The sequence below is a fragment of the Dryobates pubescens genome, chromosome Z (assembly GCF_014839835.1).
Source record: "Dryobates pubescens isolate bDryPub1 chromosome Z, bDryPub1.pri, whole genome shotgun sequence".
Taxonomy (NCBI): domain Eukaryota; kingdom Metazoa; phylum Chordata; class Aves; order Piciformes; family Picidae; genus Dryobates; species Dryobates pubescens.
In genome coordinates, this window is record NC_071657.1 from 88,345,207 (window position 1) to 88,373,190 (window position 27,984).

General features: G+C 42.9%; 1 protein-coding gene across 5 annotated transcripts in view; it reads right to left on the reverse strand.

Moving 5' to 3' along the window:
• Positions 1-27,984, reverse strand: part of PDZD2 (PDZ domain containing 2) — a 148,545-nt gene that overhangs the window by 105,781 nt on the left and 14,780 nt on the right. Inside the window, exon 1 of one of the 5 annotated variants that reach the window (XM_054177746.1) lies at positions 17,808-18,013. The exons of the other annotated variants lie outside the window; for them this stretch is intronic. The gene's annotated coding sequence lies outside the window, so the exon portion shown is untranslated. Of the gene's footprint in view, positions 1-17,807; positions 18,014-27,984 lie in introns of those variants that run through there. 5 annotated transcript variants of the gene reach the window in all.

The following is a 27,984-nucleotide window of genomic DNA, read 5'->3' on the forward strand; positions in this document are numbered from 1 at the left end:
TTTGCACACCCTATAATTTCTGTGCCTTTCTCCTTACAATTTCCCTCTGTTTGTGCTACTAGTTCAGACATTAGAAATAATCAGGATATTTAGGACAATTCAGCTTAGGTCAACCACTTCATTGTATCCTCTGGGCTAAAGTAATCACTAAGGACTAGAAATAAAGAGATATTTGTCAAAGGCACTTTGGCTGTATTTATTGTATTGATACAATGAGCTTACTGGGTGTTACCTGATGGAGAAGCTATCATTGGAGATCCATTTTCCCACTGCAATACAAGGTGATTTAATATAAGTATGTAGTATCATAGTATCAGTCAGGTTTGGAAGGGACCACAAGGATCATCTAGTTCCAACCCCGCTGCCATGGGCAGGGACACCAAAGCCTCATCCAGACTGGTCTTCAACACCTCCAGGGACAGGGCCTCAACCACCTCCCTGGACAACCCATTCCAGGGTTGTAGACTCTCTGTGTCACATCATCACCCATTTACCAAAGAAAATTAAGGACAGAAAGGATGTGTGAATTCTCCAAAGACAGTGCTGTCCAGACGGTAGGAAACACTGAAAATACTGTCTTCTGTATTTGGAGCCGAGCCTTTCTGAACAGACCAGCATTCAGCCAGTGAGGATACATGGAAGGAAACTTTGCAAAGTGCCAAAAAACGACTTGTCTGAAAAGAATTCAGTAAATAGATTCCACTGTTTTGACCAGTGTAAGCTGCACCCAATGCTATCAGAGAGCACGGTACCACTTAACCATGTGGACTGCCTTGTTCAGTGGTAAGTCCTACCAGCTGAAGTCCAAGAAGGATAATCTGAGAGGTTCCAACAAGGTGAATCAGGAATGGTCACAGTGACAGATGCTGGCAAACCAGAGTACTAAGAAATCACTCCAAGGACCTTATCAGTATGTGATTTACTTTCACAGACTTGTTCCAGATTGCATTTATGGCAGAAGGGGTAAGATCAAGAGTATTTCTTTCAACAAATGAAGCTAATGAGGATAATCAATGCAACTCCTAAATACACAAACCATGCAGGTAATGAGTCTCATCTGAATTTTGCCTTTTCTAGCAAAAAACAGATGGATTGATCTGACCAGTTTCATCCACTCTGATCCAACATTTTGGATTAAGACCAGTGAGCACTTCAACTTCACCTCAGTCTTTCAGAGCTCAGGACTTCAAAAGATCCGCTGATATTAGGTACCCACTGCAATGAGGGGCAAAATATGAACAATGCAGTAATGTATTTAATTTCTTTCAATGGTTGAAAAAAAGATCTGGGAAAATAATTTTGTACTTAGGATCAATAATGGCTGAAATGTAATCCATTTTTGGTACAAGTTAACAAACAAATAAATGCTGTCTGGACAGAGTCCCTCTAACTGGCAAGAGAGGAGAGCAGCCAAAAAAATCACAGCCGAGATTGGATGAGTTTTGATCCCAGTGATTCACCTCAGTCAGAGACTGTTATTGGAAACACAAGGCAGACCTCATAGACCACTCTCAGGAACTATCTAAACCTTCCCTGCCTGCTCACATACACACCCCATTACATTTCTGGAGAGGTTTTCCATGAGTATTTACTATGTGGCCCAGCACCCTCACTGTGGATCACACATACTCACTCCCAGCCACTCCTGCAATTTCTTCCTTCTCTGCAAGTCATCACAGAATGCAGGCCTTTGGCTCCCAAAGAAGAAAGAAGCAGCAACGACTGGGGGACACACCTGTGTTACCATACATCTCTCCCAGCTACAACAATGCATCCCTTCACAAATGTAAAAGATTTACAGCACCCAGAGGAATCTCACACCCTGCACTGCAAGGCAGAAATGACTGAATTCCCTGACCACCACGAAGATATCCAAAAGCCTCATCTCCTAAAAAATTTTGGCATTTGATGGGAAGTAGCAAGTGGCATGCTCCCCAAGTCTCCTTTCTCTTCTCTCAGTACTGTTTAAAAATGTATCCATAGAGTTAAGGTAATATGGATGATTTTTTTTCAAAACTGGGTTTTTAATGCTTTCAAAGCATATGGAAAAAAATAGTCTACCATGTGGAACTCCTGCTGTCTAAAAGATATTTTAAACAGAACAATAGACTGGTTTTCATTATTCAGACAGTAATTCTGACCTGAGGTTTCAACGAGGCAAGTGATCTCTGTGAGGTTATCACCTGGTCATGCACATGGGTCTGATATTTGCACACAAACCAATGACTGCTACAAACTAGGCACCTATTCACCCACACCTGCAGCAGCACATGCTGGCAAAACAGAAGGTATGCCAGGTTTAAATGTACTGCTTGCCGTCAGTAGCTGTCACAATAGACCCTTCATCACTTAGAAGAGGTCATGTATTTTCCTCAGTTTACATCTTCAATATTAAAATGGACTGAGATGTATTTGTTTTGAATGGAGTTGGCTGTCACAGCCTAGGCTTGGGACCACAATTTCTGATGCTCAGGCTCAAAAGAGCAGAAAACCCTCTCCCTAACCCACTTCCATTCCCAAGGCACATGGTTAACTCTTCCATTTTTTTCACCGTGCTAACAAGTAAGAAAATTATTGCACCTGCAAGGTCTTGGACTCATACTAAATCCTGCCAGCAGGTGCTGAGTTGAGTATACTCACCACCATCACCAGGCTGTTAACCAGACACTACAGAAATACAGACACCTTTGGGTGCAGCAGCACTCAGCAGCCTTGCCTTAAAAACCCAGGCTGAGCTACCCCTATTTAACATCCAAGCAGCCTTTGTTCATTATTCTCCCCTCCACCAGTGATGACATTGACAGATCCATCCTTATCTCTTTCTGTTCCCTTTTCTCTCAATGTTTTCTTCTATGCACTATTTGCCCATTCATTCAAAGTCCTCCTCACTGCTAATTTCTTACACAATGCCCAGAGGTTATCCATCTCCAAAGCTCTCTCAAAGACTGTATTTTCACGAAAAATCAAAGCCCAGTCATTTCCTCTCTGGAGTTCTCTGGTGCATCCTGTTTATTCTGTCTCTATCTTGTTTGGATTAAAAACTCTTCAGAATAAGGACATTCCATTTTTTGTGTACTATACTGCTGGAAACACATGCACTACCTGATTCATAGCTTCTAAGGCTAGAAGGCAGCACTGCAATTATCTACTCTGACATTTTGCCTCCTGCAAAACATACTTCATTGGCTCCTGCATTAAGCCCCTGATAACCTCATGGAGCTATGCTGCTAACAGACCATGATCACCACAACTTGGGATTTTGTACTTTCCCCCCATCTTAGGTGCATATTTAGTGTTTCTGTCCTTCATATTCAAATCCTTCCAATGCTTTCAGAAGTTAGCCCACACTCATGTTTTAGGAGACATTCTAAAATACATATACCTTATTTCCATGATGTTTGCACTAAAACAGTTGTCAATAATTACTTATTATACTTTGCATTTGCTCAGTTAAGTTTATTGTACTTGTGCTGAAGTAAGGTTTGTTCAAAAAAACCAGACCTATAATATAAACCATAGAGTTAGAATTCTGCTTTTAAGAAAATGCTTCTGAGAAAGATTAAAGAACTGAAATGAACTGAGAAAAAAGGGGAGAGAATGAGCTGATGGCATTGCTGGCATGCAAGGTATTTTTGTGTTAAAAATGTATATATAAATATATAAAAAAATCTTTTCATACATTCTGAGTACCTGTCTTAACTTCAATGTACAACAGGCTACAAAATGTTCATCTTCTGAAGACCTCCCCCCAAAAAAAATAATTCTTTTGAGCCAAGTATTAAAAGCATTCTTAAAACAAACAGATAAAAGAAGAATTTTCACCAAAAAATCTGGTTTTCATCTGTCCAAAACCCATACTGGCTTCAATTAAAAGTCAATCAATCAATACCCAAGGAATAAGACTAATAATACTAAAACTTTTAAAGCTCCATCCAGTTATAAATACTTTTTTAAGTACAATCACCTGGCAGTGCAGCACCACTGACCTAACTTCACAAGAATGTATCAGCTGATGATGGCCACAATACTGTCAGGAGAAGAATACAGTGATTCTGCTCATTTACTGAATGGCAGAGAGGCTGGCACAGTCTGGAGGGAGATTAAAAATAAACAAAACCAAACAAATAAAAAAATCCACCACCACCAAGCAAACCAACAACAAACAAATAAACAAACCCCGCATCCTTCAAAACAAATGTATAAGCAAACCTCAGAGACTGCCCTGCCTTTTGCACTCAGAGCTCTTGGAGCCTGCAAGGTACCAGAAGGCTAAAAGTACATGGTGCAATGACTTTATCACTACTAGAAGTTACCCACCAAACTCAGATTTCATTATTCTTCTAAAAGAAACTGTAGTACCTCACCTACAGCTTAAGTTTCTATGTACATGACATCATACAAGATCAAAAGAACTTCCCCAATATTCTTTTAATTGCCATGATAGCTCTCTCTTATTTGGATTTTAAAATATCATCCTGGGATGCTTATAATGCAAACAGTGCAATGCAGCAACGCAGAATGGGAAAGGGAGAGCCAGCAAGACACTCATTTGGATAATTCTTGTCCAAACCAAGCAACACAAAACCCACAACCATCATCCATACAGTGGTATCAAGAATCAAACCAAACTAAACATGTGCTGCTTCCAGGGCTCACAGAAGGCACACGGATTAACTGACAATCTACTGCAGTATACCACAAAAATTGTGCTTCCAACTGTGTTCATAAATATCAATCACTAAACAGTTTCACAGGACACTAGCAGTACTTGCAGTGTATTTAAAATCCATGTTTCTCTGCAATGTTAGTCTAGAAAGACATAAGCAATGCTCAGACCACCAAGAAACTCTGAAGCAGCTTAAAACTCTTACTATATGAAATGACTGAAGCTCAGGATACTGCATTTGTGGATTGTGTTACATGCTGGACAGGCACACACTATACAGCAGCACCACCTTATAATTGCACAAGATGTCTACAAGAACATCCAAACTCTTGCAAGCTCAACTTAACGGGCACAAAGGCTAAGTGTCCTTACTGTCATCCCATGTCACTGGAGTTGGCTGGGAGCAGGACTGATGCCTTTGCTTTCTCAAAATCAAACAGCTTCACCTAAACTCAGAACAATTTATCTGCAAACTTTGCAAATTTACCATTACAAGGAGAATGCTTTCAGATAAAAACTGCAAGCAAAAGTTTTACTTGTTTGTTACTGGCACAGGACATTGATGGAGCAAAGATTGGCTAATTGTCCCAGGAATTCTGCTTCCTTGTGCACAGGGAGACAGCTTCAGCTTCTTCCAAGTTTTTGATGAAGGGTATTTATTCTACCCAAACTGACATTTTTTACTGCCTTGAAAGAGCTTAACAGCTACTCTGTAAGCAACACCAATCACACACACCAGATGAGGAATATGGCAGAGGTATGGTGAATCCACACACACCAGATGAAGAATATGGCAGAGGTATGGCGAATCCAGTCTAAAGTGAGCACACTCTCATACAGCCTCTGTATTAGGTTTAAGACATGCAGAGTTTAGATGCCTCCATACATAATCCACAGATGCTATCCCCCAGAATAACAGTAGAGTCTCTTAAAGGTAGCATCCCACCCTCAGGGTAGCAGAAAAGACTCTGGAGACTCTTCAAACAAGCCAACACATATGGGAAGCCCTGAACCTACAATTACAGCAGCCTATGGGGACAAGAGAGCCATCATGACTTCAGGTAGATCAGAAACCACGGATGAGATCCAGCCCAGCCCCACAGCATACTTAGGGCACAAAATCCATCATCACAACTGCTATGACTTACTTGCTTAAATAGCCACACAGAACCAGTTTTGTTAGGGCTATGTGGAGGGACGAGTCACACAGGCCAAAGGCAAGTATCTAAAAACAGCAGCAGGATGTGGATTATTTTATTATTTTGGAACTGAGTGCTGTGGCAGCCTTTTTGACACAGAAAAAAAATGTTTTCCTCTACACAACTAAAATAACATCTATAGGTTCCTAAAAATACCATTAGCTTTCAAAGAAACTCTTTGCAAACTAGTCAGGCTTGGAGTTATCAATAAATTGCAGCAGTCCTTCCTAAGGACAAAAAAGGCCTCTAGCTACGTCTGTGAAACGAATGTATAGAGGTTAGACCGCATGGAAAACCACTCCTCAATGAACCACTCCCAAGATTTTGAATAGTCTATTTCTTTTTAGTACTATCTCTGCAGAATGTGGTTAGTTAATCTCACATTTAACCCTCTGTGCCAACATTTGTATAGTTTCCATTGCTGTGCTGGAATCTCCACATAATGTGATCTGGCTCAGCGCTTGTGGTGCTCCCGGGATCAATTACCATTTTATACATCAGTGTTTCATTACTGAACCATGAATGTTCTCCAGCCAATCATACCCTCAGCTCTGTACTTCAAGAGTCTAATCTTTGAAAATTAGGTATTTGGCAAGATTTACTGCAAGAAAGGAAAATTGCTGGACTCATGCTGTTTTGAATACATCCAGCTTCCATTCACAAATATTGCCATTGCAGTGGCCGCTAGACACTTTCAGTGATGTGATTAAAAAGAAAGAGCAATGGTAATTGCACAGTGGAAATGTGCTCTCATCTGTCACTTCTCTTGGAAAATAATGAGCTCTCTTCCTCAGAAAAGTCTTCTAGAGATTAATGCTCAATTGGTGCAAATGAGCTTAGCTTTATTTATTCTAGGAGAAGATCTGGCCCCAAAGTCCTGATAAGCCATTGCTCCAGTACTCTTATTAATAGAAAATCCTATGCAAGAACTAAGACAGAACTTTGGCCCTGGGTATCACCCATAAATTCAATGACAGAGATTTGTCATGCTTTATAGCAACAAGCCATACCTAAGTGTGTACTTTAAATGAGGGTGAGATACAAGACAGCAAACTCTATAAATCTTAGCATGACAAGACAAATTCATTGTTTCCACTGCTCTTCTCAAGCTTTGCTGCCTCTTCTCCGTGTGCTGCAATGGGACCATTAAGCTCACCAAAGCTCAGGCTAAACAACACAGGGAGATCATTTGCAGCAATGTAAATATTTGAAATATTTGATTCTTGAGCAGCAACTCTGCTGTGGAGATTCTGGGGAATGGACGCACCACACGTGTGCAGCGACTGCTTGGGTCCCTGTGGGACTGGAGGCACCAGGGAAAGGAACTGTGCCACAAGGATGAAGACCTCGGGGAGAAAGCAAGTGTGCTCTTAAAAAACCACTGCAATTTAAATCATCTGTTTTGAAACTGCAAGTGCTGTGAAGTGACAACACGTAAGCCACAACCACATGTTAAAGAGCCTGTTTTAAATCATGGGGTGAAAATAAGAATACATTATAAGCCTGTTTAACATTCCCGGGCTGGTATGCAACTGTGAAACCCACGCAACACCACAGCTGTGGTAGCAAGGTCTTAAAATTCAAATGGATAGGAGAAAGCACCAGAACCAAAAATGAGGTCAGCACTCACACAGTCTGCTGCAATCGTCCAAACTCAGCCTTTCCTCTTCACACCACCAGTTACAACCCAGCTGCATCCAGGCAGCAGGGCAAAAATTGGCCTGCTACTTGGGAAGGATTTCTTGCACAGGCTTCACGGTTCAGCAGATCTAAGGCTTGTGGCTCAAAGCCTCTTACGATGGCCACCCAAAGTAAAAATGTATCCCTAAATAACCCTTGTTGAGAACAGTGGGGTTCCACACCTTTGTGGAAAGGAATTGGACTTCAAGCAGGAATTTTTAATTAAGTGATAAAACCCCTCTACCATATGACTTTAATGGATCAGGCTCCACCAATCACAGTGCCATTATTAAAAAAAACCCAACAAAACAAGAAGCTAAACAACCATACACTGAAATACTGGTGTACAAATGTCTAAATGGCAATGACCCAACAATATGGCTTTTCTATGACTTTAACAGAGGTTTTGTGAACCCAACACTAGCATCCTAAAGAGCAAAGATCAGCAGCAAGAAGCAGATGCCAGGCATGAAATAAATTTTTATAAAATAAAATAAAATAAACACTAGCTTTAGATGACTCTTCAACAAACAAACAAAAAACAACCATTGGATACACACTCCTGCTCCTCCACTGATTAATGCAAGGACAAAGCTCTAAATTGTTTCTTCAAGTATGTACACACAGAGCAAATTGTCACAGGTGGATTTTTGTGGCTGGACAGAAAATGCTATTAATTTTCAAAACAGCACAATCCAAACTCTCACTGTCTCAGATGAACATCTTGCAGATGTCACTGAGTTTTTGCTCCCCCATTGAGCCATCATGAATGGCTTGTTTGTTCATTTTACCTCCTAAAATTCTCCAGGTGAGCTTTTAAGCAACTGAACAAAGGAAACCCATAGTGGTTATGAGTGGATTTGGAGTACTTCATCACCTTCAAATGCTAATTTTAATGAACATCATACAAGTACAGCCTTCACTCTCTGATACACCTATATCTGCTCATGAATGTATAAAGCTAATGTCCTAGATCTGTCATGGTCTCCATTAATAATTCAGGTTATTGGCCATTTTAGGCATATACAATGTATACTTTAAAATTTAGCCTGTTTTGGGGGGTTTTTTTAATGACCCACTTCATGCACATGCTGGTTTTAGAAAGGGTTGTGCTGCTTGCTTAAAGCTCTGGGAGACCACAGTAGTAGTCTCCCAGCTAGAACTGGGCTTGGATGAGGCCCATTGGGATACATAGAATACATAGAATAAACCAGGTTGGAAGAGACCTTCAAGATCATTGCATCCAACCCATCAACCAATCCAACACCACCTAACCAACTAAAAATGATATGATACAGTCTGGTCTTCTGTCACTAACCAGAACACAGATGATGTTTTTCAAGACCATTTCCACGAGGCAACATAAGCAGAGGAGACAGTGACAATACTATTTTAGTAACACCTTCAATATTTACAGTTGACAGATTTGATAATTTTCATCTCCAGTCATTTCTACAGCCAATAAAACTCTCCAAGAGGAAATATTTAGCTTCGCACCTCTGACACATGTACGCTTGTTGCCTGTACCCTGCACATGCAGCATGTCCCTGTGTGTGGACCCTTTAGCAGCCCAGCTCCATCATCCATCCTATTTACTATTTTGGACAAATGACATAGCCAAACCAAGCTCCACCTCCCAAAATCCAGAAGAGAAGCTTGTGCAGATGTTGAAATTCTGGTGAGAAAGACAAACTATAAACACATTTACTAAAAGATCTGCCTTGGGACAGTCTTATCTAGCAATTCCACCAATTCCCTTGATAGGGAAAGTAGAGAAGCGTGAATGAAATCTGCAGACAACAGATAGCTGGGAAAGTCTGTCAACTGAGAGGATGGGCAGAAGTTTATTCAGAACATTTGAGGACTGCAACAACTGACAGAAGGTACAGTTTGTAATAAAGCCAAGTGCAGTCATGTACTTTGGGATTAAAGAAATATGTTCTGCAGTTTGGGAGCTTGACACTTGGAAGTGATATAGAAAGAGACTTTGGTGGTTTTGTAGCTCATGGCAAGAGCATAAAAAAGCCAGATGTTACCCAAGGTCTCAGCGAGGGATGGGAAAACATACAAGACATGAGTAAGGTCTCAGCTGGAACAATGTGCAATTCCAGGTTACTGAGTTCAAGAAAGGTTAACTGAAACTGGAATAGTGCAAGAAAAGGTCAGCAGGATGACCTCTCTCATGAGACAAAAAACTGTTGGCTTTGCTACTGGAGCAAAATGAAGGCTCTCTTTGGAGAGACAGAAAAGAAATAGAAAGGAGCATAAACCAGTCATAAATAGGTTTATTGTGGACCTTGAAAGGAGGCTTACATCCACCCAAACATTACTGTTTGAAAAGAGCTTACCAAAAGAAATAATTAAGCAGGAGGCTGACAGTTCAATGCACAAAAATTGACAGCTCAAAACAAGACCAACCAAGTGGAAAGTCCAAAGTTGGTCCTGACGACCTATCTCCTCACCACACACAGCCCAATAAGCCCACCAACCAAGGAGCTGAACTGCTACTTCAGAACCTCCCAGACCCTCCCTCACTTGCCACCAGGTCCTTTACTGTCATTAGAGGCACTTGGGGATGAAATATATGAGGAGCTCAGACGCATACTACTGACACACAGTAAAAGCTACTTTAGATTTAGATTGGCTTTCTGAGTCACTATACAGAGAAAAGAGGATTACTTTTCCCAAGAAAACCTGAGGCTTCCAAATTAAGACCAAGTAAAATGATGGAAGAGAGGCTGGTGAAGAGCACAGCATTTCACTCAAAATGGCTTGGGGTAGAAGAGAAACAGTGCATCAGAGAGAAGAAATGAGATAGTTACGGCTGAAGGCTTTAGAAACCATCAGTGATAGCAAGTGATTCACTATCATGGCTGAATTCCCCCACTATTCCCCAACATTGCCCAATAAAATTAACAGTGCAGGGAGGTTCAAATGAGGGCAGTTTGCAATCTTGATACTCCAAATTAATCTCTACTTCAAAGAAAAAACAAGAAGTTAAAAAGGAGGATGGGAGTGAGAGAAGGAAAACATAGAGGCTAATTAATGTCAGTCACTGTAAAACCCCATGACTGATGCTTTTGACATGACCCTTTGAGATTGTTTCTGCAGAGAGTGGAGCGAGCGTGAGACGAGTACAAGAGTGCTGCATCAGAAGTGGGATTATGCAGAGGATGCCTGTCAATCCACCCAACACAAACCCATCTTGCTCAGATATCTATATACAAATACCTTTTATATACAAATACCTTTTCCAGATGTTGTGGGAAAAGTTTATGGATATTTATGCCTTCTGACCCATTTCAAACAGCTAAGGCTTAAAATGCTTATGTAGCAGGATGAGTAGAAACTACTCCAAATTACTTCCATGCACAACTCCTACTAATGCAGTACAACTGCAAGGAAGGATTGCCTCTTCAAGCTTTTCTGTGAATCCACCATCCCACTGCTACCTTAAATGTAGAAAAGCCTCAAACAGTACTACTAGCTCATTCAAGGCTTTTTTCTCCACCATCAACTATTTTTTCCCACAGAGGGGTATCACATGTACGTATTTTTGTGGTTGCTGTACTCCACTCATGCTTGAAACTTTACAATAAAGTGTACAGTAATTTAGGGTGATTGGTTAAGAATTAAACTCCCTAGTGATGAGGAGTAATTAACCAAAAGTTCATAGAAACAGAAACAATCAGTTTCCCGCTATTCCTTGACCATGATAGGTTGCTTTCACTTTGCTGCGACTTTGGGATTAGTACATCCAACACCCCCTTTATTAGGTAGAATTCAGAAAGTTTTCATTGCCACACCAAAGACAATGATTTCCTTCCTACTCTTAGTACTGGCAGGAGGTTTTGCTAAACAATGGGATTGCATAGTGGAAACTGCTCTTACGTTATTGCTTTTGAGACCTTAATAAGTTATAAGCAGCTCTATGAAGCGTCCTTAAAACCGGCAGCATATGTCCCTGCATCTCCCAGGTGCTCTCGCAATTCACCTGCAACATAAACAACTGCCTCTGGCTGACTTCATGTTTGTTTTTAAAGGCCAGATGAGCTCATGGAAGAGAATATAAAACATATTTCCCCCTTTTCATCCAGGAGCACCCTGGCTGCTCAACACAGCTGCTGCATTTTGCAGGCAGCTGGACTCTCTTAAATTTCAGTTTTAATGGCAAAATTAACTTTTCAGCTATGAACCATATTCCAATTCAGCCTTCTGCATCCCCAACAGCTGTTTCCAAAAGGCTGCTCAAGTACTGTGGTTGCATGGTGTCTTCTTTAGAAATTTCTTCCCTGGAGGGGAAGAAGGATAACTTCAGAAAATATCTTTGGCTGGTCTAAACTTCTGCTGTAGAAGCTGCACTGGAAAGCACTGCATAGTTAAGTAAAAGCTAGACTTCAAAAGGGTTGCAGCAGCTGGATTTGAAAAGACATGAGAGACTGTCTAGCTTCATGCAAAGTTTAAAATGAGGCTTACATCTAGGATACAACGGCCACATTACTGTAGATTGGTGCAAATCACAAATAATTTCATATAAGTCCAGCTGGAAAGAGCAGCCTGAAGAGAGGTTTCCCTTTGAAGCCCCATAACTTCAGAGTTCCCTTGAAAGAGCCCAGGGACACCTCAAGTGGCTAGACATACACATGCTTTCCCTACAAGATACAACCTGCCTACCACAGCTCACCTCCCCTTTCAGTGGGCACTTCGCAGAGCTTCTCCTTTGCTGCTTCTCATAGATGAGTCCACCTCCACAAGGAAGCTTTCCATCCACAAACCCTTTCTCACTCTTTCCTCCCTACTCTGCTACTCATACATCAAGATGGGGGATTCAACAGGGCAGCATAGTTTTAGTGCTGTTTTCATCTCTGTTGGGTCTTGTCAGGCAGGTGGTGTCTGATGGTGCCTATCAAACAATTTTGCTTTCTTCACTCTTATTTCATAAACAACATCAAAAAGCTGAGGTGACTTCACACAGAAAATATTCCTACATCCTTTTCAGCCCTATGCCCTTTGCTGAAGAAACCAACTTTCCCCAATTTATTATCAATTGTCTCATCATCAAGCAAGCAATGAGGAAATCACACCAGAGATGCCACATGGTCAATAAACAAGTCTGTTCTGTACTCAAACCCAAAAAATCCTGATGAGTATCAGCTCAGCAAATCACACTTATCCCAAGATCACTGGTCAAGACCCATGAAATCAAGAAGTCACTCTCAATAAACATTTTCACATTAAAGAATCTGGGAAAGAGCCAGAAACTTCAGCCAGGCAGATGAATATCCAATACAAGCAAAGCAGTCCCCTATGGTTATCCTGTCTCTGGAAGCTGAACTCTTAGCAAGTAATTTACATCTCATGCTCACTCATATTTTAAACAGCTCCTTCCTACATGTCAGTGTGTTTAAGGATCGCTGTAACTTTTTTGTTTTGGCTGCTGCATCCTCCTCCTCTCTGTTCTTTCAGCTTTGACCTAGAAGAGCACAAAACCCTTTACTGCATCAGCCCCAAATCACAAAACATCCTGTCCCCAAAAGAGGAAGGTCAGAGTTCAACAACACAGGACAAAGATCTTTTGCCTGATATCATTACTCCCTCCTCAGACTGTGCGATCATCCGTGAACAACCAGCACAGAAGTTTGACCCTACCAAGAAATTCCTGACCATCCTGGATTATCAAGAAGAGCTTGAAAATGTGTTTCCTTCCTGTTCAGTAGGGTGAGATTCTTGGTCCTCTCTTCAGCTCCTGTGTCAGCAACATTGACACTGCGTTGCTGCCCTCCCAGCTCGCAGCAGCTGCAAGGATTTACAGATATATTCCCTATTTTGTACATATAGTCTATAGTCTATTTTGTACATACAGTAGTATTTAGAAGCTGGGCCACAGTTTCTTGATACAAAAGACCATATTCTACAAGTTACTGCAAATCTTCAACTACAGCATAATTTATCTGGAGCCAAGAGTATAGGAATTGTTTGAGATGCTGTGGGACGAATCTAGTGAACTATGACAATGTGAACCTTAATCTCCAGAAAGCAATGCTGGCAGCTATGCAGACGGACTCTCCCCTTACAGTATTCAACTTATGTTTCAGAATTTCATCAGATTTACATAAAATTAGGATTAGCCCATCACCCCTTGTCAGGAAGAGAGTTGTCTGTGAACTATTAAAACATGAGTATGACACACCCCAAAGTCAGCATGCCCGGGTCAGCTCATTCCAGCAAAAAGCTAAGCAAACACTGCCAAGCTGCATCCCATGCAGGTCAAGAAGCAAATGTTCTTGGGATCTATTTGACCAAAGCTGCTCCTGCACTGAGATAACCCAACAACCACCTTTCTACAAACAGAAGACCTGGAGATACATCTCCAGAATACCAGAGGGATCAAGGATTGTCCAGATGATCCTGAAGCCAAAGCATTTCAACCTCAGTTCCTTACAGCTCTGGAAAAATGGCCCAGGACTTTTAGATCGAGTGACAAGTGGCTTCAATCACTGAACATTATCAGCATTCAAGGAGCACTCTGCAGAACTGAATGAATCCTGCATCCCTGGGTAAAGCTTTCCTGGGTTTTTCCCTGAATCCTGGGTTAAGCTCTTGCTCATTTACTACATTTTGGCCTACAATAATGTAATTCCACTGTGTATTTTAACTGAACTTAGTACTTCTCATCAACAATCTCAAGCTGTTAAAAGTCCTTAGCCTACCAAAACCAGAAATGCATTTACTCCAGAAGTGATGGTATTCCTGCAACAAGCGAAATGTTTCCTGCCTGTCAGGTAATACTGAAGTCCAGCTCTGCAGATTGCACACATCCTCATAGGCAGATTCAGCTTCACTGTGAACCGAACCTCTGTGCCCAAGTGACGGTTACCACAGGGCAGGGTCTGGGCAAGGGGGAAGGATGGGGAAGAAGAGAAGTGGGAGGACTCAAGAAATGTGTCCCAGTATATAATGAATGAAAATACATGTGCATGAGTTTGTGTAAAGCTGGGACATACTCAGCTAGCTCAAACTTCACTAGAACACCTGTAGCCCATCACCTGTAGCATTTTCACAGGGCTGACTGTAGACAACACTCCAACCAAATCCTCTGAAGCGTTCTTCAAGGGCTACTGCCTTTCTGCTCTCTTTCAGAAACACTGTACCCACAAAAGCATGCATTTCTACTCACACATATCAAACAGGCTACCACCTCAAGTTCTCTGCAATCGCAGCTCTACCAGGACTGTGAAATGTACCTTCAATTAACTTACAAAACTTACAAAGCCAGAGAGAACCCAATTGACTGTTCTAACCTACAGCTAGAGGCAGGCAGGGAACAACACCCAAACCAGCCAACAAATCTTAACACTAAATAAACAATTTTATTAAGGAAATAACATCTGAATAAGACATGCACCACACACACATGTTCTGCAGCAAGAATCTCTGGTAGCTGATGTGTCTCTTGGTGATACCTAAGCCAGAAAATAATTCAGCTCAGCCTTGGAGGGCTGGTGATGCTGTCTCGGTGGTTGTAGCAGGCACAAAGCATAGTAAAAATCTAGGTGCTAACTTCAGAAGTTAAACAGAGCAAGTGTGCTAAGAAGTATCTTTTTTCCCCCTCTGCTGTGGTCTCCATGGGCATAACATGCTTTCAGAGACTCACCAACATTCAGCCTCCAAGGATAGGTTCTGGATGATCACACAGAAGCTGTGGGCCACCATAGCCCTCCTGAGGCTATCTTCTTCCCACAGCTCCTCCCCTGACGCCAGACTGCACGGGTAAGGAGGAACACCTCTGTGTGCAAACAGGGGGCACTGCACTAACACAGAAAAAAAAACAGTGTCCATAGGGAGGGATATGTCCACTTTGAGTGAGAATGCCACAGGAATAAAAAATAAATAGGTAGCACTGACACCACACTATGCTGCTTTCGTCAGTTCTTACCCTAAGACCACATGATTTATCATACTTAATGAGCTATTAAGTGGCACTGATGTACATAGGCTTGTTTGGCATCTACTATACTAAACAAGACACTTACATAGAAACAAAGCACAAGATCTTTGAAATTTCACATACCTGCCAGTTTCAGAAAATTACAGCTTATTGCTCTGCTCCCTCAAACAGCACCGCAAGGAATGATGATCAGTATCAGAACAAAGTCTGCCACCTTCTCCTTTCACTTTAGAGTATGCTGGGTAGATGTAGAAGACTGGCTGTCACAGGTAGGACAGGTACTCTGGCTCTACAGTCCAGTTAAGGCTCTTTTCCTCCTGTCTTCTGCACCTTAAGAAAGTTGACCTTAACTAAACCCAGGGCATATTGAAGATTCTTCACAAAGGAGGATCTTATCAATTCACTGTGCTTATGGAATACGATTCCCTCTGCTCAAACTCAAAGTCCATGCAGTCACACATCTGCTAAATCACAGTAAGATCCTTCCACACTGCCACAGGTTTTCTGTTTAAAGTGGATTAATAATTTGTGGGCGACACACTTTCCTGACCACATAGAAAAATCATGACATAAGGGATATACCATCAACACACTTCCACCAAACTATTACATACAGATATACCATTTGAGATTACTAACTCCTACAGCAGACCCATGCAAGAAATGAAACATCATGATTTTCTACATACTATTATAATATTTAATCACTACATCCAAAGTCTTTCCAAGACATAAGAAGTAACAGGAGAGATAAACTCTCTTCCCATGAAAAAGGATTTAATGCTCACTCCAGCGGGAAGGTGGAGGTATCCTGCTGTAAGAGGTCTCGAGATTACAGTTCAGGTCCAAGAAGAAACCTCCATAATCTTTCTCTCCCACCCTTTACTAATACAACCGGGAGGCTTCCCATCTCTCCATACCCCATCCGTGAAGGGGGATCCTCTTTTTGAGCCAGGAGATGGAGCCAAAGAGACGCTCCCTACCGTGAAGAAAGGGTGCGATGAGCCCGCGGGCGGGGGGTGAGGAGCTGGGAGGGGGGGGAGGGGGGGTGTGAAATCAGGTAGAGACTGTCAGTTTCTACTGTCAAGGCTGGCCATCCAGGATAATGAATTAGGATGCAACAGGCAAATGCCTAACTCACAAAACAGCTCTGGAAAAGCCAAGAAAACACTCCCATGAGCCAGGAAACACCACTATTCAACAATCTGAGAATATTTTTAAATTGAAAACTTAGGACATACACATGCTTCTAACCAATACCCTGACCAGAGGTGTCAGGCACCAAAAGTACTCGTGCAAGAGGGTGGAATTAACCTTTCTCACGAGAGGTGCTGCTATTCTCTACATTAAGGGATGGTATTTCCAAACAGCACAAGGTCCAGTGTAGATTATGGATGCATTCATAAAATCCCGAGTTTTGTGAGCTGAATGGCACACATGGAGCGTGCGCTGTTGTGCAACACAATACTTAAGATGCTTCCCATCTGCACTCCATTTCAAAGCATATTTTACTTGTTAGCTTCATTTAGAAAGTCCCCTCAATTCCGCTGCAAGAGAGGACCCTGCCAAAATGCAGAGCTGAGCAGAAGCATTGAATTTGTATCAACATAAAGTAAATATGAAGTAGGAATGAACTACGCCTATGCCCTGCATGTACAAAACCTACTAAACACCAACAGACTTTTGTTTGCTTGAGGATTAGAAGATATTTAGAGAACATCATGGCTGTGGCACTTGAATGCCACCAAAAGCTCTCCTAACTGAAAGCCAGGAATTATGATAGATTTAGGAAGTGATAATTCAGCTCTATTTTTTGCATCCAGTTGGAAGAAAATATATTTTCTTTATTAAAAGCCTTCAGTATACAAGCTTGCCAAGCGAAGCTCCTCTGCAAGGCTTTCAGCAGTGCTTTCATTTTAAAAATCTGTTATTCATATGTCCTACAGGAAAGCATTTTGTGACTCGAGTCCCTGAGATTTTCTACAAGCGAACTGCGCCGTGGGTTTGGACAGAGCGCTCTCCCCACAGGGAAGTGCCCCTCATGCCAGACCAGAACTAAAGTTTTTGCCCAGCTCCTAGTCAGGAGCCCCGAGCTCGGGTCCGAAGGGCGTCCTGCATCCCTGCCCCCCGCAGTCCTGGACCTGGCGGCCGACCAGCGCCGACGCTGCGGCTGCGGGGCCGCGGCGGATCCCGCGGGGCACCGCTAGCACCCACCGTCCGACTAGACCCCCTCAGAGCCGCCTGGCAACCGTGCACCCGCCCCCGCTCCAGCCTCCGACACAACTTGGGACTGCGGCTTCCGCGCCCCGCGCACCTCTCCGCGCCTCCTGTCTCCGCGCCGGGCTCAGCCTCCTCGCAGCAGCCGGTGGCCGCAGCTGATCCCCGCCGGCCGCCCCCCGCTCATTCGCTTAATCACCTGCCGGCACCGAGCCGCGGGAGCCGCTGCCCGCCGGCGGCTGCTCCGGCGGCTGCTCCGGCTGCTACTGCTGCCGCCGGCGAGAAGGCACCTTCGGCAGCGGCGCCGCCGCCTCCCGAGCGCGGGGCGCGGCTGCAGGCTGCCACGCACGGCCCCGCGTCGCCGCCCCGCCCCGCTCCGCGCCCCGCCGCGCCCCGGCAGCCCCGCCGCGCCGTGCAGGCGGGAGCGCCGAGCAATGAAGCCCCGCCGTACGATTAGGGTCCCACAGCACTGAGGAAGGCAGAGGCTGCCGGGGACAGCACCGGAGTGTCGTCCCCGCCCCCTCCACCCGATTCCTATTGCCAGCCACGGCCCCTCAGCTCTGCCTCCCACCGTCTCCCCGGAGCTCCCACGTACAAGCCTCGGAGTATGGCGGGGGGGGTGGGGAGTGGAGGGGAAGAGGGAGAGCAGGGCAGCCCCGCTCTGCCCTAGGGGACCTCAGCAGGTCGCTTCCCAGAGGGACTTGCTCCGTACTCAGTGTTTCCCCCTTTCTGCATGCTCCTGTTGAAAGCCATCCTGCATACTTTCCCCACTTTGAAAATGTATCCACTCAAGCCTTCCAAATGAAGATCTCCATTGCTGCCTCCACACAAGAACCAGGGGTTGTTTTCTTCCCTGGAGTGTGGTCTGATGCATCAAAGCCAAATGTCTTTATGACAGGCTGTCACTTAATATCTCAGGGCCATTTTTCAGGTATGTGGCAGCCAGTTCCTGGCAGGCCTATCAGCAGTCAGGTTATACGCAATATTGCATTTTTTACTTTTAAAGACTTAACTACACAGCTGTGGTCACAGTCGAATTTTGGACCTTGGGAATTTTTGGACATGCTGTGTTCAAGCTGCCTTTTATAACAGCTTAGCTTTGCTCATGGGAGACCTGGCTACCCTACATGGAAAGAACAGTCCCTCCTGTTTTTCAGGATTTCCAGCATGATTTTCAGCCTTCCAGGAGCTCAGAGTGAGACAGAAGTTCAGAGCAGACAGAAAAGATTCAGCTCTGTTCCTTGGAGCAAAATGCATAACCTGGTGTCAGTGCCTCAGCTTTCAGACAGCACAGGTAGTTAATTAGGTGCCAAAGCTGAACACACCAGTAGTTAACATACCTAGAGGTAACCCAAAGGGAAGCTTTCAGTCCTTGGGATGTGCCTCTTTCTGGGGCTCAATGCTGCTAACCAGGAAATGCCTCCCTTCCAACAGTGATTCATGGCCTGACATCTCCCGAGACAAAAAAATCATAAGGTCCTCCATTTAAAACCCAGAGATCAGATTCTGAGCACACTGAGAGGAGTATGTAATGGGTACAGGCATCTTCTGAGCAGTACTGGGGATGGGGAGTTCATCCAGGATATGGACAGCAAGTTCAGCAACCTCTGTTCAAGAGGAGAAAAATATGCACCAGTATTACTTTCCTAGGAAAATGAGTAGCCTCCAGATGACTCCTGCCTAAAGCCCTTTCCATCACCTCTTCTTTTTACGGTATTCCTCTGTGTAATACAGAATCCAAAATTCAGGACATTCACATGGGAAAAGAGGTTGTCCTGAGTCCCTGCTCTAAAAATTGTTTGTATTGTGCTCATAACCTGTTTATTATATTAATACAAAAGAGTTTTGGAGCAGGAATAATGCACTGGGATGCCTCCTTTTGTCTCCCTAACTATTTAGGCTACAGTCATAAACAGAAAAAAATAGACCACAGGGGTTATCCTGCAATCTCCTGTGATACTGGAAGTCCAGAAACCTCCATGTAATGTTTCTCCTATGGGCCACAAATATGGCTTAGCTTCTTATTCAAATGCAAAGGAAAATTCAAAGTCCTGCCTGGTAAAACTTGGGCAGAAGCAGCTAGAGAATGTGAGAAGGTGGTTTCTCCTTCAGGCTGGCATGAGGAGGCACAGTAGGGAAGGAAATAGCATGGAGCGTCCCCATGGGACAAGGAGATGGATGAGCTGCTTAGGCTCAAACAAGACCAAAGCGCCCTGGACAAGAGTACAGAAGCAGGCTCTTGGGCATCAGGAAAGTCCAAAACTGTTGGGCACTTCCTGGCTTGGTGACAGCTGCACAGGGCTTTTCTAGGCCTGTTTAGGAGCTGACATTGAAATTTTGGGGAATCTTCTCAGCTCTTATTTTTTAAAACATTGATAGCATTTAGATATTCTATGCACACACGTGCAGATGTGCACTTCAGAGTAATCTGTTGATATAAGCCAAACCAAGATTTGAGTCATAAGATATCTTACAGATAAAGCCTTGATTTATAAATATGTAGAACAACCCTATCAAAGGAAAACTGGCTTCATACATATGCAAGCAACAAGAATTTCTTAGAAGATATCATCCTCTTCTGCCCCACAGAGTCAGACATTAAATTCCTTTCTAGCTTGAATTTCAGGAGTACAAAATGAAGGATGGAGAAAATTAAGGATGGAGACACTGTGGTCTGATGAAACAATTTTGCACAGCAGTTGATAAAGTTGCAGTTGCATCTCATGCCACTGTGCAGGGGAAATGCTGCACTTCCCACAGTGCATTTTTGGCACTGGTGTTATTTTTTTAACTTGTCACCATCTTTGCACACAAATTCTCTAATACACTCAGAAAAATAGCAACAAACACAAATCACCTCAGAGCCATACCCATACAAACTAAATGTCACTGAAATCAGTTTCAGTAACATCGTAGTATTGGAAGTCAACACTTCGATGGAGCAAAAGAGGGGAGTTCACAAGTCCGAGATCTGTTCCTGAGTACCTAGAACTGCACTGCTTTTAAATCTTCTTTCAACTGTTACTTTCTGAAGCTGGAATCACCAGAGATATTTGCTTTTTACAAAAGACATAGACACTTACATTCTCCCAACAGCCCTGTGTCCTGGGCACCAGATGTCTGATACCCTCAACACAAAACAAATAAAGTCAGTTATATGGTACATGTTCCCAAGATCCCAGACTTCAGTGGATCTGATGGGCAGCAAAATGAATATATAGAGATTTAAGTGAAACTGCTTTGAAAACACAACAGGCATCCAAAGAACTGCACATAACCCAGAAAAACACTATGATGTTCCATTTTTTCCTAAAAGAAAACAACAAACTTTAGAATGCAGCCAGATACCACAAAAATGACACAAAAGAGGGTTAACACTGCACTGAAGTTTAGCATGCCAAAGCAGAGCTAGAGACTGCAAAGGCCATATTCTGCTCCCAGCCATGCCAGCGTAAATTTCAAAAATCCCTGCCTGACCTCCAAGTGGCTCTCTCCACAGTTTGCATTTAGACCATCCAGTTCTCTAAGCCTCTGCAAATAGCACCTCCTGATAGCCCCATTTCTGCACCACATGCTATTGCACTATGAGATGAATGCTGAGAGAAAACTTTTCCCCTGCCATTTGTTTTGCACGCCAGAACAAAAGTGGGGTTTGTTTGTTTCATGTTGGTTTTGTTTTGTTAAAAAAATTAAAAAAAAAAAAAATAAGAAGCAGCAGCAAGGAAGCAAATTTACTAGTTCCAACACACAACTAATTTATAGTCAGCCCTGGAAAGCTGAATACCACAGCCAGCACCCGCCAGAGCCAACCAAGGCTCAGCTAGGAGTTAACTCCCTCATCCTTTGTGGTGGCTGCAAACACACTGCAAGTTCATGGGGCATATAGAAAAATGCCCAAGACGAAAACAATTCCAAACAGCTCCATCTTGGTGGAAAACACTGCAGCCCTTAATCTTTAGTGGGGTTTTATGTGCAAATTGCAGACAGACAAGACCCTCAAGAGCTATGCTAGAATTATTTGTAAATACTGGCTTACTCCACCCACCATACAAATAGTAGGAAATGATATGGTTTTTAGTGATTTCTTGGGTTCTGATGTCTTGTCCCTGTGTATAAGAAGCAAGCTCCTCAGCTGTGCTTCTTATTTAATGGGCTATAGTCAGAGACATTTCTCCTATTATAGAAGACAGGGTTTCTTAGGCAGAATCTGAAAAACAAATCTTAAGCAGTATCAAAAGCTACTGGAAAAGTCAATTTTATTACTCTATTAATTTATCCATAATGATCATTTTTATATCACTCAAAATACCATCAGTAATTTGCAAGGAAAATATGGCTATAGGGCCTTTGTCCCAGACAGCTTACATTGTTACTTCCTCTACGAAGGCTAATTTATATTTAAAATCCAAAAGCTCACTAGTAATTGAAATAGAAATTTTAAGAAAATCTCTCCAATGGGCTGGTTTTGGGTTCTTTTGGTGTTGTTTCTTGTTTGCTTGTTTGCTTGCTTGCTTGGGGGTTTTCCTTGCTAGCGGGGAGGTAAGACTGACTCTATTGTTAACTCTCTTCCACTGCTTCCCACAAGCCCTCTTCTGGAACATATCTTCCTTATCACAGAATCACCAAGGTTGGAAGAGACCTCAAAGATCATCAAGTCCAACCTGTCACCACAGACCTCATGACTAGACCATGGCACCAAGTGCCACATCCAATCCCCTCTTGAACACCTCCAGGGATGGTGACTCCACCACCTCCCTGGGCAATGACAAACGACTCTCTCCGTGAAGAACTTTCTCCTCACCTCGAGCCTAAACTTCCCCTGGTGCAGCATGAGACTGTGTCCGCTTGTTCTGGTGCTGGTTGCTTGAGAGACCAACCCCCTCCTAGCTACAAACACCCTTCAGGTAGTTGTAGACAGCAATGTACCCCAATACCCAAAGGTTGAGCTTTGTGGGCAGAGACCTGTTCGTGAAACATGTCTGCTTAGTAAGCAGATATATTAAAGCTGATTTTATGCATTTACAGCTTATTTATAACCTGATTATTTCTAAAATGTATTACATTCATGAAAAAAACTTTCTAATTTTTACAGAACTGTGATGCAGTGTGTCTACATTTTATAGCTCTGACCTCACTTTTTATTTGATCTATTTATGTGATCGTAGGATTTATTAAGAGTTTACTACAAATTTGTAGGGGGTAAATCCTTCTCACCCGGCAATTCTCTTATTTACTAACTACATAGTACCAGAACAATAAAGTAACAGGGAAAATTTGCATGGCATTAAATATACTGTATCTAACTTCAAGATGCAAAGCAGTAACTCAAGACTGCAAAGCAGAAAACAGATACATGGAAATCTATTAGCACTGATAAAATAAAGCAAGAATAATAACCTCAAATTCACACAGTCTTAAAGTAATTTGTCTTATCAGCTACCTTTAACACCAGCTACAGTTATTATAACAAAAAAATTATGAAGCCATCTTTCACCTCTCAATCCTTGTTCACTGTTTACTTTTCTCTTGGTAATGTCCTCTGTTTCGTTTTAATTTCTGTTGACTTAGTACAATCACTTCTTTACAGTGTATAGCCCAGGTTTGAGATGTTACAGAGGGACATATATTTACTCAAAACAATCTGTTATCACTAACATTTTTTCTAGGGCAGAAACACCTATCTAAGCTTGGGGTTAGAAATTATTACTTGTTAGTGGAACTTAGAATTTCCATTAGCCTTTAAAAACAAACAAAATAAACAAACGAAAAGCGAAAGGCCTGGTTTTACCCTGCCTTGAATTCAGACTCCTAGCAAGACTTCCATCCACTACACAAGCTAGACATTTTCTCTCAGATAATCTTTCAGGCACCAAGGGAAAAATACTTCACAAAGATATAATATCTTATGTTATGTCCTCACCCTTAGATCTCTATTTTAATTCCATTCTTTCCAGCCCTGAGATGACGCCAGTTTTCTGTGCACTTAACCTTCATCCTGTATTGCACAATTAAGACAAACTTTTTCTTTTCAGTGCTGAAGGCTGTGTTCTGATTTTTCCTTACACTGTTTGGTCCAAAGGTTACCATTTAACAAAGTATCCCGAGGACATTTTTCACTACCAAGAGGTATTTTGACAAGAAGAACTATTTTTAACTCTGTTAAGCTCTGCTGAGTGTAAAATGTTGCACAGGGTGCTCAGCAGCCTAAGGGACCACAGCTATCCATGGGTTTTGTTTTCTTTGCACAAGAACAGCAATCTGAATCTTCCAGCAACAAGACTTTGTACATACAGTACATGATGTACATCTCATTAGAAATCCAAAGGGTCAACAGATAAGGGAAAAATGTACTTAAGACCCACTAGTTGCTAGCTAGAGGCAACAAGGCACTGTTGCAGGCTGGGAGGCCACTGCACACCTGCTACTCCCCATCTCTCACACCGGGATTTTCAAATCTTCTGAAGAAGATTAATCTGGCCAAGAGGGCAGCTACCTCATCAGGATGCTGCTGGCAATCTGCTGCAGGATGGTGCCTCCAGGTGCTCTCCCTACTTTCCTCCACTTGCTGTATTGAAAGTGATTTAGCTGCAACACAAAATGGGACAAGACAACACATCCCAGAAAAAGCATGAAGGAGGTAAAGGAAGGAAGGGACAGAGGATGGGAAGGCTGGGGCCAGTCCACAGTCATGGCCCCAACCTCAACTGCACAATGACGCTGGGACAGCAGAACAAGGCCAGGCCCTCTGCTGCTGAAGACTACCATGAGCACAATGACACTTAAACACACCTTCATCGGGAGTAATGGAAGCTCTGGTGCAGTGCATATTCAGAGCAGCCAACAGGACAGAACATTTTACTCATCTGCAAACACCCATCAGGATGCTTAGGCAGTACTTGCACAACCAGCACACCAGCTTGTGGGACTCGTGTGGCATGTACAGCTACACAAGCTCTCTGTTCAGGGGTTGATACCCCCCCAGCAAAGGCACTGCCCATATGTGCCTGTTCAATTCCTGTCAGTGCAACACTTTTCCCTTCTCTTTAAGTACAAAAATAATGTAGGTTACAGCAGAGACTGCTCCTCCAGCAACCTGTGCTCCACCCTGGAGTCATTTTATATTACTCTCCCCAGTGTCCTAAAGCAGGACTGCAGAGATTGTTTCAAATGTGGATTTCATTTTATGCTAGAATAGCCTCCATTAAAGCAATACACTGTGCTCTGTACCTTGTGATATTCAAGGTGGAAGCCCAGATTGTGTTTGCTTTCTAAACATCACCAGCCATCCTGCATTTTATCTGTGCGTACTTCCCAGCATGTGTCAGAACGTGCCATCCGCTCACCACTTATTAATGTTTCAAGAGCTTTCCTTAAAACATGCATGAGATTTAGGAAGGATTTTGTTCCAGGAGTCTTCTGACCATTCTGTGCAGTTAGAAAGAATAGTTCTATTTCACAGGCTGGATTTAATATACAGAAACATTCTGTGCAGTCAGAAAGAATAGTTTTATTTCACAGGCTGGCTTTAATACACAGAATCTTACTGCATCTGTTTCCAAATATTTTCTTTCTAAAAACATTACAAAAACCAGTGCCAAAATGTGCTCTTTAAGGAGGAAACCTAATTTGGATTTTTTGATCCAGATCATCTTAACACCCAGGCTCAATTTTTCTTGCTAAAGCAATCTACACACTACAGCTAACACAAACTTAATCTACGAGGCTTTTTACTTGGGCTGGATTGGTCCAGTGTGTCTCTGCTGTAGGCTCCACACCACCACTCCACATCAGTAGCATCAGTACTCATTGCAGATCTCAGGCATTGTACTTATGGGTTCCATGGGCAGGATCTGTCTTGGATTTCTGATCCATTTTGTATTTTTCACTAGGGTATCCCTGCACCTGTGGATTAGAGATTTTTAGAGGTTTTTGGAGCTGTGATGTTTCCTTTTCGAACAGTCTGTGGTAGCTGACCATATCGGAGAACACATCTTGCAGGTCTAGTTGTCCTTTTACATAGTCATATACCAAGAGTCACCTCTTTACTTAATCGAGTGGGATGAGGGGATTGAGTGTACCCTCAGCAAGTTCACTGACAGTACAAAACTGGAGAGGGTGGATGACACACTGGAAGGATCTGCTGACATCCAATGAGATCTGGACAGGCTGGAGAGCTGGGCAAAGGCAAACCTCATGAAGTTCAACAAGGACAAGTTCAGAGTCCTGCATCTTGGGAGGAATAACACCAGGCACCACTACAGACTAGGGATTGTCCTGCTGGAAAGCAGCTCCATGGAGAAAGACCTCAGAGTCCTAGTGGGCAGTAAGTTAACCATGGGACACCAATGTGCCCTTGTGGCCAAGAGGGCCAATGGCATCCTGGGGTACATTAAGAAAAGTGTGCTCAAAGGGTCTATGGAGGTTCTCCTTCCCCTCTACTCTGTCCTAGTGAGACCACACCTGGAATACTGTGTCCAGTTTTGGGCTCTCCAGTTTAAGAGACAGAGGGATCTGCTGGGGAGAGTCCAACAGAGATCTGTGAGGATGACTGCAGGACCTGAACATCTCTCCTGTGAAGAAAGATTGAGAGACACATGGGGCTGTTTAGTCTTGAGAAGAGAAGGCTGAGAGGGAATCTTATCAATGTCTACAAATATCTGAGAGGTGTCAAGATGAAGATGCTAGTCTCTTTTTGGTGGTGCCCAGTGATAGGACAAGGAACAATGGGTACAAACTAGAATATAGGAGGTTCCACCTCAACACAAGGAGACTTCTTTACAGTGAGGCTGACAAAGCACTGGAACAGGTTGCCCAGAGAGGCTGTGTGGTCTCCTTCTCTGGGGACTCTCCAAACACACCAGGATGTGCTCCTGTGTGGCCTGCTTTTGGCAGGGGAGTTGGATGCAATGATCGATGAGAGTCTATTCCAACCCCCAACATGCTGTGATTCTGTCAGTTACCCTGTTGTAATGCTTATGGAAATCAGGAACGGCTCCTCTATCTCCAGGTATTTGGGAATCACCTCCATCCCCATCAGTAACTATGTAATATATCTGGAAAAAAGAGTGAATAATTTGCCTTTTGATTGTACTCACAAAGAAGGGGTATTATGAATAGCAAATGCTCTGCTGTGGTTTCAGGCTGTCATTTGGTAAGGTTCCCAGCTTTTTTCCCAAGTCAGAAGCAGATTTTGCCATCAATTGAAAGAAAAAAGCTGGGGGAAAAAATCAGGTTTCAGTAACTACATAGGAACATTTTGATCATAACACAATCCAATGGTTCAATTTCTAATAAGCACCTGAGCTAGGGAAAAATAAATATGACAATAAATTTAAAATGTAAATATTCAATCAAGCTACTTCCCCAGGACACAATTTTCAGGATACTTTGATAAATGCTGCCAGAAGAGCAGGCAGCAAAACATAACCAAGATGGAAACCCTTAGCCTAACCTCACATTCACTTTTTTTGTTTCATTCCCTGCATAAATTTAGTTCTCCAAAGAGCAGTCTGAGGAACTCCAGAAACAGAAGTCCCTGGACCACATGAACAGCAGCACAAACCTCCTCCCTATGTCCACATCTGAAACTTCCACACTGCGCCAACACATATTCCTTGTGTTCCCTGACTGCCAAACTGGAGACCACAAAAGGAGGGGTATGTTTGTGAAGTGAGCATGAGAGAGGGTTATATTTGGGGGATAGGGTAGGAGGATGATCCCAGAACTACCAGGCTGTTTCCAGTTTGTAGCCATGCAGCCACGAGATTTAATCTTATTTTTCTTTTGTTCAGATGCTTATCTTGATACTGTGACTAGTTTCTCCTCAGCTGTTTACCAAGCACCCTGTTAATACTTGTGAGCAAGTTCTCACCAAATAAGAGCTGCATTTTAAGAGGAAACTATTTCATTACATTTTCCCCATAAAGCCCCAATCTGGTTCCTTTTTCTGCAATAAGCACACATTTGACATTCAGAGCTGCCTTACTAGACTTTTGCACCATTTCAGCTCTAGAAGAAGCTGTTATATGCTAAGCTTTCTAAACTGGAGTGATCGCTTCAACCAGAAAATTGGCACCTGCATCAGGCTTAGATTTGGGCCTTCTCACTTCACAATAAACCTCAAGTACTGTATTTGGAAATAAAACTTATCTGGGTGTTGCCTGGAGCATGACAAAAAATAATTTATTTTTTTAAAATATTGTTTTGTTTTTATCAAAGCCTGCACTAGGTCTAAAAAAGGACAGTGCTTTGGCCCCCAAGGCCTCAGGAAAACA